The sequence below is a fragment of the Antechinus flavipes genome, chromosome 6 (genome assembly GCF_016432865.1).
Source record: "Antechinus flavipes isolate AdamAnt ecotype Samford, QLD, Australia chromosome 6, AdamAnt_v2, whole genome shotgun sequence".
Lineage (NCBI taxonomy): Eukaryota > Metazoa > Chordata > Mammalia > Dasyuromorphia > Dasyuridae > Antechinus > Antechinus flavipes.
The window spans coordinates 196,994,132-197,009,887 of NC_067403.1; the positions used below are offsets into that span (position 1 = coordinate 196,994,132).

Below are 15,756 nucleotides of genomic sequence, written 5' to 3' on the forward strand. Positions count from 1 at the left end.
AATATAACAATAGGCAATAAGAATTATAAAGCTATTTTGTTCCATTGATCTCAGTGGTCTAGGATTAAAATACTAAAGATGTTATTAAAAGAAGCATTAAAAGGCTTATTTGTTTAAAAACTTTACATGAAATCATAAAAATTACCAAACTATAAATAGCCATATATTGAATGATTAAACAGTGGCTAAACAATTTGTGTAAGTGGAACCTAATAGAATGTGATTAGGAAATAAGACTTGGCAGGGACCTCAGAAGCCATATAGTCCATTCACTATAATAATCACTGTATCAACAACATTTATGAAGTTTTGAATGTATGTTAGGCATTATGCTAGGCATATGAAATACAAAGAAAAAACAAAACAAAACAAATAATCTTGATTCTGAAAGGCCTTATATTCTGTCAATGACATAGCTAACAAGTGGCCATCCAGCTTCTTCAAGGACAAACAATGTCCCATCTCCTAAATCAGCCATTCCACTTTGGGACAGCTATAACTATTTGGCAGTTTTTTCCTGTCATCAAGACTCAGTTGGCCTCTTTACAACTTCCTGATTCTGCCTTCTGGAGCCAAAAAGCAACTTTAATTCCTTTATGTTAGCTCTTGAACTACTTGAAGACAACTATTATGTTCCCTATAAGTCTTCTCCAGACTAAACATACCCATCTCTTCCAACTTTCCCCACATGACGGAGACTCAAGGTCCTCCATTGGTTGCCCTCCTCTGGACACTGTCCAGATCATCATCTGCTGTGCCAGATCTCAGCTGAACGTAATACTTCAGGTCAGATGAGGGCAAAGTATAGTGGAACTATCATAACCTCCCTATTCCTGGAAGTTATGACTCTCTTAATGCAGCCCAAGATTTCCCTAGCTTTTTTAACTATCGTATTACATTGCTGACTCATACTGAGTTACAGTTCACTAAAACCTCCGGATCTTTTTCAGATAAGTTGATATCTAACCCTATATCTCCTATCTTTTGTGAAGTTGACCTTCTGAAGCCAAGTATGAGACTTCATATATATAAATTTCAACTTATTAGACTTGTCTAATGTTTGAACCTATCAAGATTCTTTTGGATCCAGTCTCTGCCTTTCCTCATTAACTATCTTACTCAGTTGTGTGTCCTCTGCATATCTGATAAGCATGCTATTATAACTTTATCCATCTCATTGATAAAAAATGTTAAACTGAACAGGGATAAGCATAGATCCCTGAGATATTCCACGGGGCCATCATTCTATGTTGTTACTGAATCCTTAACAACTACATCCGAGAAATGGGAGTACAAAGACATGAATGAAATAGTTACTGCCATCAAGGAGCTTACATTCTATTAGGAAAAACGGCTTATTGACATAATAAAGTACAAAATAACTAAAAATTATGTCCCAGGCACTGTATTAAGTGCTTTATAATTATTTCTTTTGATTCTTACAACAATCCTGGAAAGTAAATGCTTTGATTATCCTCATTTTACTTATGAGGAAACAGGCAAACAGAAACTCAGTGACCTGGTCAGGGTCACTCAACTAATAGTGTCAGAGACTGGATTTGAATTCAGGTTTTCCTGAGTCTTTGACTCCAGACAATGCTTTATACGCTGCTGTTTAGCTGCGTAGTGTATACAATATAAATAAATGGTATTTGTGTGAAGTGAGGTTTTTTTTCCTAAGAGGACTGAGGGTGAAGGCAGTAGACGATTGCTGAGATTTTTTTCCAATTCTGAGATGAATATCAGGTACTACTTGTGCCATGAATTGGTTAGGGGGACTTTGGAGGGACAATATAGGATAGGGTTCTTAACTCAAGTCCCTTTGGAAGTACATGGTTAGATTCTGAGAGAATCTATGAACTTGCACAGGAAATTTGACTTTTTATTTTTCTAAATCTCCAACTGAAAATTAGCATTTCCTTCGATTATGAATTGACAAAGAAAAAAAAAAGATTACGAATTGACAAAGAACCCAGGAATTTGAGCAGAGGTCTGTAGGTTATACTGCCATAAAGGGATCTAGGACATACCCTGCATTAGGAATTGACGATCTAATACTCTTTTCCTTACTTGGCATTCCCAATTCCTTCTTCTGCAACAATTCCCATCCCAGTTTCTTGGAGAAAGGGCTTCTCCCACCCCTCTCTGATTTCCCTAAAGTGTTTGTAGTCTATACCCTCCATCTACACCAGCAGCCACAGACCCACAAGACCACACATGATCCTCAATCCTCTGCCCTCTTTTTGTCCATGGCACCATTTCTCCCAACTCTCAGGTCTGGATCTTCGGTGTCATGACACTTTAACTTAACATGACCTGAGCAAATCACTTCACTTTTCCTTTAGACTCAGTTTCCTCATCTGTAAAATGAGAATAATATAATTTAACTTCCAGGAGTGGTGTAGGGATCAAATTACCTAAAGCAGGTAAATCCCACGGCAAACATTATGGTGTTTATTAAACATTAGCTTTTCTTGTTATTCAAGATGCACCCTTATTTCCTCTTCTCCCTTATTTCATGACACCCATCCCCATCTTTGGAGTCACCTCCAGGCCAGTTCCCCCAGGACTCCTGCCCCAATACCTGTTAGGCCTTGACTGTTGCCTTATCAGACCTCATGCTATCACTTTTCTCACATCTCTCAACCAAATTGTCAAGTATTTTAGCAAGCCCCTATTTGGTGGGAGGCTGGACCTCCAGACACAGCCTCGAGCCTCAGAGAACCCACTCTACTTCAGTGGGAGCTGGCATTTGGGTTGAGCCTTGATTGGATTTCAGGGTGTGGAGGCGATGAGGGAAAGCTTTGGGGACAGGTGGTTCAGAACAACATAGAAAGGAGATGTTATGGCATGTAAGGGTGGAACAAAGTGAGTCAGGGAGAGAATAGGGAATGTCTCCCCAGTTGGAGCCAGACCGCGGAGGGCTTCAAATGTCATAAGAAGGCTTTGCCTTTTGCTTTGGGGAGTGGGCCTGGGATTTCACAGGTGTAGATCTCATCGGTGCAGGAAGTTGACAGTAAATTGGCCCCTCCGCTAGTGTAGACAATCAACACTCTGCATCTTATCTTAGGAACTGCCTGCTTCCTATTCTAGCTCTGCAGGCCACTATCCTATCTGTGTTGCCTTTTATTGGATGCAATAATATGTGTTATTAAGAGTCATCATCTTTATGTCACATCCCCACACGTGTCCAATTCTGCACGGAGCAGGAACTCAATTCAAACAGCACTTATTAAGCACCTACTAAGTGCTCCAGTAGCTCCAGCGTTACTACTGAAGCCAAAAGAACTCCTTCCTCCCCACAAATAAACACTTTCTGTCCACAAGCAGCAGCCGTGGCTATATTCCCAGGAATCTGTTCGTGGGATTTTACAGTGTGACATTTCAGACTTGGCTCCTGCCCTCAGGGAGCTTACCGTGTGGAAGTGGGGAATGAAACTAATTCAGGGAACATTTATTAAGTGCCACTAGGTGCCAAGTAGTGCGCTAAAAGCACTGGAGATACATAGGACTCTAGAGACAGTCCCTGCTCTCAAGCAGCTCATTGGCTAACGTTAAGTATAAAAAACCTAGGATAAATTGTAAAGAAACACGTGAGTTACATGTATTCGCTGAATTCTCGCCCCCCACAAGGGTGCGTGGAGAATTCTAAGACATCAAAGAAGACGTCTGGGAACCACTAGGACCCTCACCTTCACCTCGAATTCATAGGGAGGGGGAAAGAGCGCCACATCGTTCTGTCCTTTCCGGCCCTCCCAATTGTCGCTCCAGTCCTTCCCACCCAGCGGCGAAGTGTCGCTGGAGAGAAGGGGGTCTCGCGTGGGAGGTGGCGGGGTGGGAAATGAGGTAGAGGGTCACGTGTCTCACGAGAAACGCAAGTCCGTCCGGCACGCGCCCGGGAGGCCCCGCCCCTTAGGCATTCTTCCCTCCTCCCGTTCCTTCCCCGCTTCCCTACGACCCGGAGGAAGAGCTCCAAATTGGGGCGTGCCAGCTTGCTTTTCTCAGAAAGGGTCGGAGAGGGCGGGGAGAAGTGGGGCGCGTGCGTATCCCGGTTCAGGGAGGCCATTGTCATATGACGCCACCAAGGGGCGGGGTTAGCAACTCCAGAGAGAAAGAGGAAAGGAGCTCGGCGTTGACTAGGAAGCTGGCACTGGGGGGAAGGAAAAAGAGGCGGGCCTGAGGGGGGGGAGGAAACGCGCGCACGCGCTCTTGACCTCACGTTTGGAAAGGCTCATCGCCTGCACGCTGCCGGGTGGGCGGGGAGAGGATGACGTAAAGGTGAAGGGGCGGGCCCCAGGGACTCCGCCCCCTTCCCCCGATGGCCTGCGTGCGGGGAGCGGAGACAGGAGTGGCGGGAGGAGGAGGAGGAGGAGGAGGAGGAGGAAGAGGAGGAGGAGAAGAAGAAGGAGGTGGAGGAACAGGAGGAGGAGGAGGAACAGGAGGAGAAGAAGAAAGAGGAGGAGGAGGAAGAGGAGGAAGAGGAGGGCAAAAGGAGAAGAAGGAAGAAGGGCAGCTGGGCCTCGGCCGGGTCCCGACGGGCTGATGGCAGCGGCGGAGGGCGAGGGGGGACGGCCAATGAGGGCGGCCGGAGGGGGCGGGGCGTCGCCGTCTATTTTGTCCCGCGGCCGCTGAGGGGAAGCGTCGTCGTTCGTATGCAGAAGTGCTGGCGGCCAGCGCGGCTTCAGCTCCCGGCCTGGGCTGTGGCGGCGGCGGGATCCTCGGCTGTGGAGGCGAGCGCGGGCCGCCCGCACCTCCGCACCCTGTGCAGCACTTGCCGCTTCCGGGCCCCCCGACGGCCGCTGCCGCCTCCGGCTCCCGGCTCTCGGCTCCCTCCTTAGCCCGCGGCGGCTGCTCCTGCCCTCGGGGTTCACCTCCCCTGCTCCGCCTCCCCCGGGCACGAGCCCGGCTCCAGCACCCAGGACCCGGCTGCCGCTGCTCCCGCTGTTCCCACTGCCAGCGGTCGTGCCCGAGCCACAGGTATCCGCTGCGGAGCGCCCCGTGTCCGTCGTCCCGTGAGCCGCGCGTGGCACCCGCGCCTGGTCCTAAGCCCCGCGGGCTCTGGGTTTCCATTTAAAACCACAAATTAAGTTTCATTTCTCCGCGCACTCCTCTCTCTCTCTTCCTCTCCTTTAGGTCTCTCTTCCGTTCAATTTTCTTTCTCTCTCTCCTTTCTCCCTTCCGCTTTTTTCTTCTCTTCCTCTTCTTTCTTCCGTTCTCATCTCTCCTTCACTTCTCTCTTCTGCGCTCTTTCTTTTTTCCTCCTCTCCTCTCGTTTCCTCTCTTTTTCTTAACTTACCTATCTCTTTCTTTCCCTCATTTTCCCTCTTTCTCTCCTCTCTGCTGCTTCGCTCCCTGTGTCTCTGTCTCTCTCTCTCATCTCTGTCTCTCTCTCTCATCTTTTTTTCTTCCTATCTCGGTGTCTCTCTGTCTCTTCCTCTGTTTCTTTTTCTCTCTTTCTCTTATCTTTCTACCTCTTTCTCTTATCTCTCTCTTATCTCTCGGTGTCTGTCTCTTCCTCTCGCTTTCTTTTTCTTTCTGTCTCTCTTATCTCTGTCTCTTATCTCTCGGTGCCTCTCTTTATCTCTCTTTCTCTTTTTCTCTTATCTGTCTCTTTCTGTTTCTTCCTCACCCCCTCCTTTTTTTGCTCCGGTTCTCGTGTCCGTGTCGGGCCGCTCAGCTTTTCTCCGGACTTGCCAAGCCTCACTCTAGGGCTGGTGCAGCCGGAGGTTTGGAAAGGAAGGGCTTGGGAGAGCCGCCGGGGGGCTGACCCCTCGCTTCCCAAATGGAGGAAAAGGCTCTCCCTGAGGGTCTCCATCTCGAAGGATAGCTGCGGGCGAGTCCCGGAGAGTGGGGGTGGGGGGTTTTTTTTTTGAGGTAGAGCCTGTGCGGAGGAGAGTTGGGCCGGCGGGGTCGGGGCCATGCCACCTGGAGGCTGCGGGGGCCTCCCAGAACGGGCCAGCGGCATCTGTCACGGGCCGCGCGAGTGACACCATCTGAAAAATGAACGAGTTAGGTTTCTGCGAATTAGTTGAAGACAGCTGCAGAAGTTTTGTGGGTTTTTTTTTTTTTTTTCTTTTCTTTTTTGCAAGACTTTCTTTGGGCTCTTCGTGACAGTTCTAAGGCAAAGTGATTGTACAACTCGAACCCCATTTACTTTAGTCATTGATAAGCAGTCTTATGGAAAGGAACTTCTGGGCCATCCAATATTTGTCTTTGAAAGAAGAAAAATTTTTTTAACCATTCCAAGGAGAAAAATGTGATCAGAATGCAGTACCTTTTTTTTTTTTTTTTTTGCATGTAATAGGCGCTTAATAAAAAGTATTAAAATTAATGTGTTTTTTTTTAATTGTTGACTTGATAAACATTTTAGCCACTTCAAGGAAGAGAGGAAATTTTGATTTCAGTGTTTTGGCTGAAACTGAGGTAATGAGCAGATCTGCCCAGTCCTAATGGAAGATGGTTCAAAATAGATCTTTGTAGTAGTAATAACGGTACTTAAGGGTGTCAACAGAGATGAAACCAGTATTCTGAATGAGTCAGAGTAGATCAGAGATTAGGTATTTTTAATGTGCACATGAAGTCGTAGGCCCCAGGATGAGTTGAACCAGCTGCTTGAATCTCTTTTCCGGTTCACTACACCTACTTTTAAGTTAGCCACTAAGAGCTGTTAATTCCAGTCATTGCTGTTACATTGCTTTAAGCATATATGGGTGGAAATTTTGTTTGAAAGGGTTTTTAAATCATCATATAACAGTAAATTGAATAGGTAATGCAGTATTTTTGCTGTAGAACTCCATAATAAGATTCTATTTTAAATGGTTCTTAATTGAATAGATAGTTGGAAGTTTGCCCTTTTGGTCGGCAGGAAATTCAGAGAACTTATTTACTTTCTAGAAAGAAAATAATTTGAATGATTATACTGGATTTCACTTTCACATTTCTGTCATCTTTGACTTTTGTTAAATTATTGAAACCTATAATAGCTGATTTGAGAAGTTTACCAGTCTACTGTAGATACATAATTTCAGACTTAAAATAGAGTACCTGTTTCTGTTATCAGCTCAGTGCTTTATAGATTTAAAATACTTTATAGATAAAAGGACTTATACTTGGGCTTGCCTGGATGTTCAATGGGTTGGCTTTATTTAAAACCTATACTTTGGCTTGTTTCCTGAATATACTTTTGGTATGGGGATTTATACTAGTAGAATTTAACAAAGACTTATTCCAGTTATACAGTTACATATTAATGTAGGGTAAATTGAGATGTGTAATATAAAGAAAGCGGTTCATTCTGTGCCTAACCAAAGTACTTGAAGAAATTTACAAATAGAATTATTTCAAAGTAATAAGGATAAGAGATTCTCTGGCTTTGCTCTGTGCTTGATTGTGTTGCATTTTGTCCAAAACTTCAGATGTGAATCCATACATTTTAGCTGTTGTTTATCAAGTTGGGATGCTTAACGTGGGAGTATAAAAAAAAAAATCATTCTTTTGGGAGGTTAATATACCTTATTTCATATCTTTTTCTTTTTCATAGGAATTCCCTTGGAGTCTGGCAGCCATTGTTTTCCCCCAAGCATTCCTTTGTGCTAACAGCAATAACGGTGGCAGTTCTGCCACCTCCTGTGGTTTGATAGATTATTCCCTTTATAAACACGTGTACTTAAAACTTTCCTCTCCTGATCTTTGTTCCTGCAATAAATTTTATGATGCCTCTTTGAAAGTTGACATTAATTTTTTAAAAATTGCTCTCTCTTTCAGTGGCATTTAAAATCATTTATTTAGACAGTTTCTACTTCTTCCATTTTTAGGGGGTGCTCTGGGATTCTTTCCTGTTTTTTATAGTTAGACTCTCATGTACATCTGTCTTAATCTAACTTTCACATTTTATGGAATAGTCTTTAGTTGCTAAGTTTCCACTTATGCATTCATACGGGATTTGCCAAATTATATCTCAAAAGACAAATGGAAAATAATTTAGCCAGATTGTCTTGACTTGTTTCCTGCAATAATGCATTTTCCTCAAATGCACACTTTTTTTGCAAGAATTCTTTTTTTTTTTTTTAACTGATTGTCACATTCAGAACTTATGGCTTTATTTTCTTTCTTTCTTTCTTTCTTTTTTTTTTTTTTTTTTGGCTTTATTTTCAGTGTAGAAACTTTTTTTTTTTTTTTAAGGTTTGTAATGTCTAGCTTTTGTCTAGATTTTTAAAAGTTAACAGGAACTTTCAGTTAGCAGAAATAAGTATTCTCCAATTTGATTCCCTGAAGTGATAAATGTAAGAAAATTCTTGGTATCCCTTTTAAAATAACTTTTTTTCCTTATGCATGTTGATCTCCCATCTTCAGTTTTATTTTTTTCATAACCTCTAAAGAATCAGATGACATTAACTTTATTTTTTAATGGTCTAATGGAAACTGAGCTAAAGGCTAGATGTCCTTGGAAAGTAAATGGTAACTAGTTCTTTTTTTTTTTTTAAACTAAGAAGAGTAAAACAATTTTCTTACTATTTATTCCAAAATTACTTTAAATGAAGAAGGCCCCCAAAATGGGAGAAATCAAGAACCAGGTAAGAGTATAATTTTATGATCCTGGTTAACACTTTAACCAAGTTCAGTGACAAGAGGAAAGGTTTTCAGAAGATCAAATACTTATTACCTGCCAAGCATTTAGCTGAGAGGCTTTTACATGGCCGATGGCCAGATACAATGGAGGTGAGGAAATTATGAGAATGAATTCTGACTGTGCAAAAGTTATAAATACAGGTATTGCTGTTTCTCTGTGATTATATTGGTAGATTTGTCAGAAATTTGGTATTAGAGTTAGGTCTTTTGTTATGATTTCTGGCTTATCAAGTTCCTTTTTAGTCACACTTAGATACAAAGATGAAAATTTTATGGAGCATTTTTTCTCTCTGTTGCTACTTTTTCTTATTTTTTACAAACTAATTTTCTCCCTAGTCTGCATTTATACCTATTGCATCTTATTTCATGGACTTTTTGAAACACTTATTGAAAAAAAGCCAGTGTTTTTATAGGGCAGCTAGGGGGCGCAGTGCACAGAGGACAGGGCCTGAAGTTAGGAAGACCTGAGTTCAAATGTGGCCTTCTCAAACACTTATTTGTGATCTTGAACAAAGGCACTCAACTTTGTTTCCCTCAGTTTCCTCATCTGTAATATTAACTGGAGAAGGAAATGGTATTCCAAGATCTTTCCAAGAAAACCCCAAATGTGATCACGAAACATTAGACATGACTGAACAACAACCACAGGATTTAAAAAATACTTTTATTTAAAAATTTAACTATCTTGCATTTCTTTATCAACTCTAGTGCCATTTTATCTGAGTCTCCTGTACTCATTGGTATAAACACACAAGTGAAAATAAATTGAGTTCTCTGAAATAGAATCTGTATTTACATTGACCATGTGATAAAAGGCTTCATACATAAGAATTATCAGCATATTTGAGAATGTAAAATTTTCTTGATCTGTAAAAATATAGGAGTTAGATCAGATGATTCTTAAAAGTCTTATTCTTAAAAACCCATGAGAGTGGAAACAGAATTTTGTAGATTTTGAATTAGGAGAATGTCAAAAATCATTTAGTCCATTTTGGCCTTTTTTCTTTTTTGAATCCCGTGACATTTTTTCTAACAAGGAAGATTATGTTTAAAAATTTTAAGTGCCTTTTGGGGAAAAAAAATATACGAAAATGTTCAGGGAGTTTTTTGATTTTTGATTATTTGTTCCCAAATCAGTATTCATTGGTTTAAAAGTGGAATAATAGTTTTGAATCTTCTATAAAATGTAGGAGAGACTAACAGTTCATTTTCCCTTTAAGCCATGTTATTTTCAGTTTGATTTAACATTAATGATCTTTGGTGTGCAGAACTTAATGTTGATTTTGTCAGTACTAAAAGGGAGATGAAATGGTTCCTGCTGTCGAGAAGCTCACATATTGACCTTCACAGGCAGAACATCAGAAATCTTGTCAGAGGCCACCTCTGGGCTGTTGTCTAGAAAGCATTGAGGATTTACAGCTGGGGCAAGTAAGTTGAGGGAGCAAGAGCTGTACTAGTAGACTGGGAGCAGCTTAGACAGAATAGAGTGCTTTTAATAAGGCAGCTTTGCAATTTATTGTCCTGAGAGGTGCTTGAATGACTTGACCCTGGGGTCACCCAGACAGCAAAATGTCCAGGTTTTCCTGCTTCAAGGCCAGCATGTCATCCTGTCAGGAGACAAAATAATAAGAAATAAGATCGGAAAATATCCTGAATGTATTGTGATAAAATGGTAGTGCCTTCCTATGTAGTCTGTCTTTGACTGCTCTGCAGAATGCTAACCTACATCTCAGGTGGGATTCCAGAGGAAATAGTAAATGGTTGTATTCTGTTATCATCCATCTTTGATCTTGGAGTAAAGGGCATAACACTTTAGTAAATTCTTCTCTAAAATGATTTTTCAGAATGGTTGAACTAATTCATGTCTTCAACAATCTTAATGCATCTGGCTTCTGTAGCAGTTCCAGTATGTAAGTAGAGTTTTTTTAATCACCTGTACCAGGTGTGACTTGAAGCCTGGGTGTTTTAATTTGCATTTCTCTTACTGATTTGTTCCTTTTACTTCTTTTAAAACTACTCATGTCCTTTGCTTTTCTTGGGACTAATCAGTTTTACATATTTTTGCCAATTTGCCTTAACTCTTAGGTATCAGACTTTTATCACAGATGATTGATTTAGAGATTTTTTCTCCCTGCTCAATAATTGTCTTACTCTGATTGTTAATTATAGTTGAATGTGTTGAAAAAACTTGGATTTTTATATACCAAAATTGTCTATTTTGTCTTGTGACCACTGCTATTCCATGTTTGGTTATGAATTCTTCCTCTAAATATAGTTGTGAAAGATAGCTTTTTTTAAAAATGAGTCCTTTTATGTTGCTCACCCACTGTGATAAAGTTTAAGGTGCTGGTCTGAAGCTGCTTTTTTGCCCAATCACTTTCTAGTTTCTGGGCAGTTCTTTTCTAATTTGAAGTTATTTCCTTAGTAGCTTGTGTTCTGGGGTTTATTGATAATGGGCACCCATGTCTGATTACTTATTGCTTGTCTTTTCTGTTCTAACCTACTTTAAAATTTTTTTTACCTAGTATAGATAATCATGTAGTCTGAAATTTTTTAATAAGCTTAACACTCAAATGCTAAATATTCAAAGTGCACTTTTTGTGGATAGCAGAAAAACAGGTGCCAATAGAAGGAAGCAAGCATCTATTAAGTGGCTACTGTGTGCCAGATATTCTGCTAAGTGCTTTACAAACATTCTGCCTTTTGATCCTCATAATAACCCTGGCAGGTATTATTATCCCCATTTTATAGATGAGGAAACTGAGGCAAACAGAAGTGGTGACTTTTTCAGGGACAGAGCACTTGGAAAGATAAGGGCTGAATTTAAGCTCAGATGTTCCAGACTCTACTGCTGCACTCCATACTTGCCTCTGGCTGCCCTTGAAGGTGGAATGGCAGAATTAGTTATATTATAACTAATGTGAAGATTTTAGAGATACATGGACTTAGCTGGGAAGAAGGAGGAGCCAGCAGAACACCATAGAAAACATGTCTCTAATGTAAATGAAAGCTGCACATGAAGGATCTGAGTTCAGATTAAATGTTCTCTCTCTTCACTCCAAAGGAGAATGAAGCCCACTTCCTTTGGGTGAACATGGCCCACTGAATGCATTGGCATGGCTTTGCTGCCTTTTATTAAAGGGACTGTACAGGGATCAGGTGGGCAGGGAAGTATTGGGAAGTAACTGGCGTAAGAGACAGATGTCGGGATTTAAATTATGATCTAGTCGAGGCAGGTTTGAGCCCTGAGTTTGATTTTTATGGAAGAACCTCGGCTAAGTCAACTTGAGTCATATTTTGGTCATCTGTAGAATATGGTTAATGTTTGAACTACCTTCTCAAATCATTCTGGCAAAAGGACTTTGGAAGCCTAAAGTCTCTGTAAAAGTAAGAGATTTGTCCCCACTGCTAGGTAGTAGTCCTTATTAAGCCCCAGCTGACTACACTTGAGATACACGCTCTTTATAAACTTGACTTTGGTATAGTTTTCTCTCCATTTCTAGTTTAAATTTGTTCTGAAGATTTCAATAGATTTTTAGCAGTACTTTTCACTTGGTTAGTTTCACTTTTTAATGGAAAAAGATTAAACAGGGTAAAGTGAAAAACCAATACCAGTTTGGGGGTATCTTAAATCCTGATCTTAAGTTTTTATTTAATTTTGAAAGATATTTGTTAGTAGTGGGTAGATGGAAAGACTCTCCTAACTTTGACCATAGCTTCTTTAATTTATTTAATAGTGTTCATCAAGTGCCTACTATCTCAAAGTATAAACTGGTTCTTATTCTTGGGTTTGATTTTTTTTTTAAGCTAAAACTTTGTTTGGAATTTATATTCTAATTCTCAATCCCTTATTTTTTCTCAGCAGTGATTGTAGCAGCTGCTACAAAAAGTCTAGAGCAGCATTTATTTCCCAAGTGAATTTGGCCTACAACATTTTTAAGTTTGAAAAATAATAGTGGTACCTGTCAGTGTTATTCTAGGGAGAAAGGGTAGTCAGGGAGACTTTGGTACAAAATGGAAGAAATTCAGTTGATTTCGAATTGTACTGCATCTCTGTTCTGGCATTGTAATAGTTTTGAAATGGGTCCCGTTTTAATTGGCCTCTCCCACTGCTTTCATACTTAATTTCCAACTGATGATGCATCTGGTCCCTACTCATCTACCTTTTAGGATGATATCATTCCCTGTGTGGGTTATTTGTCCTAAGCAAGGCCACAGAACTACCAGGTGATGCTATCTTGGGAGTATGAATAATCTCCTGTAATTTTATGGCATCCCAAAGTTTACAATATTAAGGATTGAGAAAAAGACCTAGAGGCAGCTTGGAAGCTTGCCCAGGGCCACAGCAAAAAGACCCAAAAGTGGACTCTACTCCAGGAATTCTGACCACTCTGGAGCTTTTTGTGTGCTGAGATTTTTTCTTTTATTTCAAATCTCTTCAGCCTCTATTTTACACTAAAAAAGACCTCTGAACTTTTTCAGGATCATATAGTTTTTCATATATCAATATTGTGCTTTACCTTGTTCAGTCAGATTAACATTTATTAGAGTGCTTACTATGTGCTAGAGGCTAGGGATTACAAAGACAAAAAAATGGAACAATCCCTACTCTCAAGGAACCACATCAATTTATGTTAATGAGATTTATTTTAATTATTTTACTTTTTCCCCTATTGTTCTAGATCTTTATTTCATTGACCAGAAAATGCCACCTGACAAGCTTCTGTCAAACTTGGACAGAAAAGAGATAGAATAGAAAGTTTTGAACTTTGCTAACAGCTTGGTAAAGGTGGCTTATTCGAATGTTTTAAGAAGTAATGGGTAAGAGACTTGTATCAGTAAATGGTTCCCATATTTTTCCAGTCCATGGTTTCAAGGAACAAATAAAATTAATTCCTACTGTGGAAAAGGTTATTTCTCAAGGAATTTTGGCTAGTTAAAAAGTTAAATAACAATAACTTAATTGCACATTACATTCAGATACCTGCTATTAATTGAAGTTTGGCTAAAACAAGAAAAGTTGGGTACTTTAAATAAGCAACTGTTATAGATATAGGATGGCGACATTCCTTCTTCTCATTCTGTAACCTTAGGAATTATGGGGTACTTTTCTTTAAGGTGACTTTGTAACTTAATGAGGTTAAGATTCAAATTCTATTCTAGAAGATAAGTTTTGTGAATTATTGAGTCAGTAAATTTTTAAATTGAATTTTAAATTTTTAAAAGTTCAATTTTATTTTTTTAAAAGTTCAATTTTGTTTTCAGGTTCACATTCTCTCTCCTCCTTCAACCCTATTCTCTGTCATTGAGAAAAAGAAAAATAATACATTGCAAACCTGTATAATTGAATAAAACAATTTCTCTCATTGATCCAAGTTTAAGTTTTTCTAAGTTTATCACCTCTATCTGGAGGTGGGTATGTTTCAACATAAATCTTCTGGAGTTATGGTTGGTCTTTGTGTTGATCCTAGTTCTCAGGTATTTCAAAAGTTGTTTGTCTTTATGTTATTCTTATTATTATATAAATTGTTCTCTTGGTTCTGTTTGCTTCCCAGGTTGTTAGAAAACTTCCATCAGTTCTTACAGTACAGCGACATTCCATCACATTCATATATTCACCTTAGTTGTTCATGGACATCCCATCAATTTCTAATTCTGTGCCACCACAAAAAGAGCTCCTATAATATTTTTTTACCTATGTTCATTTCCACTTTAAGAAAAATCTAGTAGTAGTATTACTGGATCGAAGGATATGCAGTTTCATAGCTTTTTGAACATAGTTGCAAATTTCTTTCGAGAATAGCTGAGTCATTTCCCAATTCTACTAGTAGTGAGTTAATGGACCTGTTTTGCTACAGCCGCTTCAGCTGTAGCATTTTTGGGGGACAGCTTTGCCAATCTGATGGGTATGAGTTGTTTTAACTTGTATTTCTCTAATGATGATGATTAAAACATTTTTTTTTCCATTCAGCTATTGTGAGCTTTTCACTTTTTCATCTAAAAATTGCCTCTTCATATATTTTGACCATTTATCAGTTGAGGAATTAGCCAGTTATTTTAATCAAATTTTCCTTTCTATACAATGATACCTTGTTAAAGCTTATTAAAATAAAGAATTTGAGAAGATTGCCTTTTGAAGCAAGATCAATGGTAGTTTAAAATCAGTGGAAGTACATATTTCATACAGTATTGGCTGGAATGTTAGGCTTGGCTCATGAAGCCTTATTTCATTTCTGGCCCATCACACTTATGCCCCTTAGAGCCAGTTTTCTCTTCTATAAAATAGGGATAATAGCCCTGTCCTATACAGATGTTGTATCAGGAGAGCTTACAGAGAATAAAAACCTTGGAAAGCTTAGATCACTATGCAAATATGAAACTGCTACTGTTCTGTTCCTGCCAAAACAATAATTGTAGAGAATAGGTTTGGGCTGTGTAGTAATTAATTAAAATATGAATTGTGATGATACTTTTCATATTTTTATTCACTTTGGGCTTTTTTTCCTTCCAGTAAAAAAAAATAGTCTTGGTCATCCTGAGGGGGGGAGGAAGTGCTATAATGTTAATATTTCTGTATAAATTTAAAAAAATATATAGTGTGAGGAAAGGAGGGAAGAAATAATTTATATACTGTATTGCTTCAATCCTGCTTAGCAAAATACTAAGTGCTTACTCTCTATGGAATTTTGTTAAGCCTGATAATAGTTACTGTCAGGTATGAAGAGGCCAAACATGAGGCCACCTAATCTTGACAAACAGCCACATGGAAATTGTTGTTGGAAAACAAAAGTGCTAGGGAAGAAACAGTTGAGAAAAAGTCCCTGCTTTTGTGGAATTTACTTATTTGTTAGTAACAGTATTGCCTGTATTTAAAATATATAAGCAATACATATATGTATATATATATTATTTTTATTTAGCTTGTATATATTGTTTAGTCTACTGGTCGAGTAAGTTGTTCAGTTTTAAAGCAGTAGGACGCTACTTTTCTACTTCAATTACTGTACATTGTGGGTACTTTACCTAGGTAAATACCCATTTTCTTTAGGAGCTGCATAATATTCCTTTGTTTCATGGAAAGCTTGAAAGGTGAGATGGGTAGAAAGATGAGGAAGGGAAGAGAGGAGA

The 15,756-nt window shown here is 39.4% G+C and overlaps 1 protein-coding gene across 2 annotated transcripts in view; it reads left to right on the forward strand.

The window, feature by feature from the left end:
• The first annotated feature begins 4,489 nt into the window (after positions 1-4,489).
• FAM53A (family with sequence similarity 53 member A) overlaps positions 4,490-15,756 on the forward strand; it is a 106,577-nt gene continuing 95,310 nt past the window's right edge. The window contains exon 1 of one of the 2 annotated variants that reach the window (XM_051966360.1): positions 4,490-4,977. The gene's annotated coding sequence lies outside the window, so the exon portion shown is untranslated. The remainder of the gene's footprint in view (positions 4,978-15,756) is intronic. The other variant, XM_051966359.1, reaches the window with a different exon arrangement.